Source organism: Dryobates pubescens, chromosome 2, assembly GCF_014839835.1.
Source record: "Dryobates pubescens isolate bDryPub1 chromosome 2, bDryPub1.pri, whole genome shotgun sequence".
NCBI classification, from domain to species: domain Eukaryota; kingdom Metazoa; phylum Chordata; class Aves; order Piciformes; family Picidae; genus Dryobates; species Dryobates pubescens.
Genome location: NC_071613.1, coordinates 30,551,447 through 30,557,446, shown reverse-complemented (window position 1 = coordinate 30,557,446; position 6,000 = coordinate 30,551,447).

Genomic DNA, 6,000 nt, shown 5'->3' with positions numbered 1-6,000 from the left:
AAGAACCACATACTTAGAGATGTGATCAAGGCAGGAATAAATTTTCCACATAGGATGTTTTAAATGCTGTTTGATCATGTCAATATACTCTTGAGAGGACTGCTGTTTATAAAGCACAAATGCTGTATTTAAATTCTATATTGTAGTCACTTCAGTGTTATTCCTGCTTCCTATTGAAGCATATGAGGAGTTACTCCATTCAAACACTGTCATCAATCCACTTGGTATTTCTATTAGCAGTGGAAGACAGCATCCAAAGATCAAGTATACTAAGCCTCATGAACAGGTTTCAAGTCAGACTAAGAACATGAAAAAAACAAACAAATAAACAAAAAACTCCCAAAGCAACAAAAGAAATTTCTTCTTATGCCCATATTAATATGTTGAGAAGTCAACATTTTGTCAATTATCTCAAGTTCTCAATCACTGCATCCTGAGGAATAACATGCAATAGCATTTTGTGTTTCTTTCCTATGCCGAGGTCAGACAATGCCAATGGATCAGAGAGACGTCCTTTCTCTCTCACATCAAAAAGAGAATTTTGTTTGGTGCTTATCAACATTTTTAGTGAAATATTGGAAATATCTGACAAGTTCTGATAGTCTTAAAGTTATATGTCCATTATAAATGTTCTACATTATAACAGAAGTATGGAGCTTAATGTCTGCTTTAGAGTAAACACATGCAATGAGGATATGAAAAGAAAGAAAAAAAGCATCACCATCAAGTTCCTTCTTTGCATTCTGGTAACTCTTTGACTTGGAACACTTGCCATTTCCAGAGATGTTGACAGTAACGTAAATGTGCCTTGTGGAAAAATGAATGAAACTTCTGAATTTACTGCACATTGTAGCTTTTTAAAGTCACACAATCAAATCCAGTAGTTAAAATTGTAGCCCCAGGGGAAAAAAATCCCAAACACCACAACAAAAACCACAAATAAAAAACCCAACAACCCAACCAACCAAAAAAACCCCAAAGGTTTTACTGTACAAATTTATTTTATAGGTGATCAAGCCATGACACACCAAAAGAGAGTTGCCAGTAAAATGAGTTAGAGTGGCCAGGCGAAGTTCCTTGCACTAAGTAGACTCCTCTCCTTAATGGCTCACTTCATAAGATATATCAAGCATCTCTGCCCCAGGGAAGGAGCGAGACATCAGCTCAAGGCACTCTGGAGGATTAATGTTTCAAGGCATGGAGAAGGATTACTATAGCCCTGGACTTAGGGGCAGATAGATAACAGGAGACAGATCTTGTATCCCTTTTATGAATGTCAGATATTCAGCAGCAAAGGAAATTAAAAATCAGTACACATTATAAGGTATATTGTGTACCCTCCCAGGCTGTGGATATGCTGCAAATGGTGCTGTTCTGCAGGGTGGGTGGACTGTGGTCAGAAGAGGAGCACACCTCTATGTGACCCCATCAGGAGTTACACCGACAAGAAAAAAACAAGGATGGAGCCAGTGTGTTTGCTATCATATAAACCAAACCCTCATTAATCCCTTTGCTCTGTCTGGCAGTGAGCAGGCTCACACTATTCAACCATATTGCGCCTCAGAGCAGCTCCAGTGAAGTCAAGCAGTGAAGAGCCATTTTTCATTCAAGCGCTGCAGAAAATGTCAGAGAACATTTTAAAATTCAAATTGCATGTGAAAACCTGATTTGGCACAGTTGAACATGAAAATTAGTTTTGAATTAAGCTACCACCTGCTTTCCTGAGGAGATAATATATCCCAAAAAGGAAGTGTTTGCAGGCATCACTGACCCTCTAAGGCAAGCATCATATCTGCCAGAAAATGTGCTTAGCACAGTGGAGGCTGACAGAGCTTAGACATATAAAACGAGAAGGGTAATGGTTATGTTGTCCTCTATCCGTAGACTTTCTTACGTGCCAAAATCTGACATCACAAAATCTGCCAGTTTTACTCTCCCTGTAGATGTTGTGGTGTGGGTTGTTTATTTTTTAAGGGGTAGAAGGTAGGCTTTTGTTGCCACAAGTGAGCTTTAGGGAAGACATTGAAGGTGAACTGTTTGGTCACTGCATAGTTTAGGGAGCTGCTTTCAAGTTCAAGGACAAAATTGAAAAATCTCACCAGCACTTGCTAGAAAATTAAGGCAAACTTCACTCAGGAGGTAGAGGAGGGACCTGACAGCTTGTTACTAGAACTGATACTTGAAAGGCTGATAGAGGGCTGCAAAAACAAGTGGCATGGCTTGATGTGGTCAAGGAAGGAGCTAGTGAGAGGATCAAAGAATCAGCTGATAATAATCAGAAGGCAAGATGATGCTGCAATAGGTTCAGACAAGAGATGTTGAGAGCTTAGTTGGCAGAAATTGATCACTAAACAGTGGGAAAACCCTCCCTCTTACAGCTGGAGGAGAATAAGTGTCTAAATGAAAAAGAAACTTGGGTGGATAGCTTGGGGGAGAAGGCTTAATCAAAAACTACATAGAATTGTCTGGTTGGAAAAGACCTTAAAGATTATTGAGTCCAACCCTGCACACAACTGATACACCATGTCCCTAAGTTCTTCATCCAAATGTCTTTAAAACACCTTCACAGATGATGATTCCCCCACTTCCCTGGGCAGCCTATTACAGACCTTTTTGGTGAAGAATTTTTTCCTAATATCCAATGTAAACCTTCCCTGGTGCAACTTGAGTCCATTTCCTTTCATCCTATCACTTGCTACCTAGGAGAAGAGGCCAGCCCTCACCTCACTACAGCTTCCTTTCCAGGCTGAACAGCCCCATCTTTCTCTGAGCAAGAAAACTCCCGAGGGCAACACAAAATCCTGGGGACACAAAATAGAAATTCTCTTACCGGACAAGAGCCATCTTTGGATCTGGAGCATCAGAGGGTGATCATTGCTTGAAGTATCTTGAAAGCTGTGGCTCAGATTTAGTACTCTGACAGCACCAACTATCTGCTGCATGTGTTGGGCATTTTTAATCTCCTGAAATTACATCATATATCAAAGACTGCAGTCTTTGAAAAAGAAGCCTTTGTGCTGTGGCTGCTCCTAGCCTAGGAAAATAGCTCACAGTAGCTAACACTTCATAACAAATGTGTTTTTCAGCACCACTACAGTAAAATGCTTTCATGTAAGACTGTCCTAAATATGTTGGTCCCTCTTCTGATGCAGCCTGCTTCACAGGGCTAGACATGGCTCTCCTGGCACTTGTGTTGCCTGCATTTTGTGGCTTTGAGTCTGCCTGTTCCTCCCCTTACTCCTTTTGATGGGGAAGGCAGCCCTTTCCTCTAGGGCAGCTTAGGCCTTCTGTACAAGAGGTTTCTAAGTGGTTCCTAACAACAACAAAAATACTGTGCAAATGCCTAGAGCTACCCAGTCTCCTATAATGGGACTGATCTGATTCTGTCCCTTTGCACAACACATTTGAATGTATTATGCTGATGAAATACATTTTACTATTGCATTCTTCAGTTCTACATAAGTCTTTAACATCCCTTTATGTCTCAAGGAATGAGACAAATAGTGGAAGCACTCATGACTATACGAGTCCTGAAAAATTGTTGCCAAGGCATGAAGTCCACCTTTCCGTTTTGTTCCATTTTCACTTGGCTTGCACAATAAGCACAATATTTAGCCTACTTTTATTTCAAGGAGAGAAAGGAGTAATTTTGTTTGCACAATTGTATAGATCAGAATTTGGTTTCAGAGAGAAAAATGTTGTGTAGTGGATTTATGTCTGACAGCACATCTGTGGATCTGTGGATTTTGTTGGCCAGTTCTCCAGACACAGAAATGTCTCCACCTTAATTAACCCTACTTCTGAGAGCAGGGGCCCTTTTGGCAGTCAGCATCTTATCTGCGTGAAGCAGTGGATGATCATCAAGTTCAGCCAGCAGTAGCCTTACTGTCTATTGACAGAGTACTTTATTCCTATTATAATTCACCCTCTGGATGCTGCTTTAATAGATCACCAACATTTCCATCAAACAGTCCATAATACTTGTCTAAAATGTATCACCAATTTTTGTACTGATCTTTTCTTTTGAAGTCATAGAGCTATGCAGTCCAAAACCCAAACAGTCTATTGCTCCAAAACACATGTGCCCAGAGATAAATGGAGAATAGGCATCGGCTCTGGTCCTTGAACTGATAGAAGAAGTTGCTTTCCTGGGAATGCAGGATATGAGCAAGATTGGTGAGTAGTTATTCAGCCACTGAATTGGTCTTCTCCTGGACTTGTTCCAATTTGTCAAAATCTCTCTTGTATCAGAGGCCCGAGACTGGACACGTTACCGCAGGTGCTGCTCCAGAAGTTCTGAACAGAGCCTGAGCTCAGCCCCTCGCCTGCCGGCCGCGGCTCAGTAAGGCAGCACAGTATTCACTTAGTGCTTCTGCCACAAGGGCGCACTGCTGGCTTGTCTGAAATTTGTCCACATTTGTGTCCCCTCGCTCCGCTTGGGCCCCTTCCTGCAAAGCCATTTTCTTAGCGAGCAGGCCCGCTCTGCATTATTGCACCGGGTGGCTCCTTCCCAGATGCCGGACTTGGTCTTTGAAGCCCATGAAGTTGCTTGTCAAGTGACGTCTCCATCTGGCTGAGGTGCCTCTCAACGGCAGCCTTACTCTGCAGCATATTGCCTGGGATAGCAGCCCCTGATGTGGGATTAAAGCCTGCACACTTGCCAAGTGCTCTCCACCCCATTGTACAGGGCATTGGTAAGACCATTATGTGCTACCAACCCAAGGAACACCATTCAAGCACCTGTCACAGATCGCAAATGGCTGCCCAAGACTTGCAGCTCCGTGGCCCAGACATTCCTACAGCCAACCTGTAGCCACCCAATCCATCCCTGCTGCTCCCATTTCTGTGCCAGGGTTCTGTGAGAGACATTTTCAAAAGCCTGACAGCAGTCAATGTTAAGAGCACCCACTGTGCCCTCTTCTTCTCACAGACATTTCAACACAGAAAGCACTCAGAATGCTCAGGCATGCCTTTTGTAAACCAATCATGTTGGCCAATCCCAACCACCTACTTGTTTTCATGGCCCAGATCCTCTTGCTTACAATTTTTGAAGACAAGCATAAAATTGTCCTTTTACCACTAGGGACCTCCCTCAACTGCAGCCTTTCAAAGGCAATAGGCTTAATTTGGCCTCTGCACTCCTGGTTCTTGTCAGGAATTAGCTCTTGCCAGTCAGTATCTAGCACAATACTCTATCAATATAAATAAATATGAATAAGAAACTAAACCAAATAGAAACATTTCTAAATCAGAGTCACTTGAATGCAAACCCATTATAACATCTAAGAACTCTAGATACTAAAATATATATATGTATATATATGTATAGTTTTACCTGAAAGGCTGTTCATTCCAAGAAACACTTGAGGATGTCCCTTGAAACAAAAATGCAAAGAAAAATAAATGGTTAAAAAAAACACTAGCCATAGTATGAAAATCATGACCACTGTGACCAAAATGTGACAGCTGTGGAGATTTACTGTCCAACCAAGCATGAATAAATAGTACAGTACCTTCATTTATTCAAGGTGACACGTTCAAAAGCTATACAATGAGACTCGCTGGATTATTGCCAGATACATAAAGGTAGCAAAATACTTCCAGCAGAGCTTAAGACAGCCATGTTCCCTTTCTCCAGACAAATGTGACAAATTTTTTTTGCAAATTTTTTCTGAGTATAAAATTTATAGTCCACAGAGTAAGGGACTAAAATAATATTTACTTTTAAATGAAATAATCTCTTTCTTACCGAAGACATTTGTTAGTTTATAGTAGATTGACTCCAGCTCCTATCATAGGAGTTCAAGTGGTAATACGGACAAGGCAATGTGTGTGCCAGCTTCTGTCTTCTTCCTTCTGCTATCTTACCAAAATTGGAGGGAAAGATTTTACTACCATTTTGACCTGCAGAAATGAGAGGCACACATACTAGTATACTGCAGTGGTTATAGAAGAGCCTATTTCTATTACTTTTTCTTAAAAGTAGGTATCTATATAGAC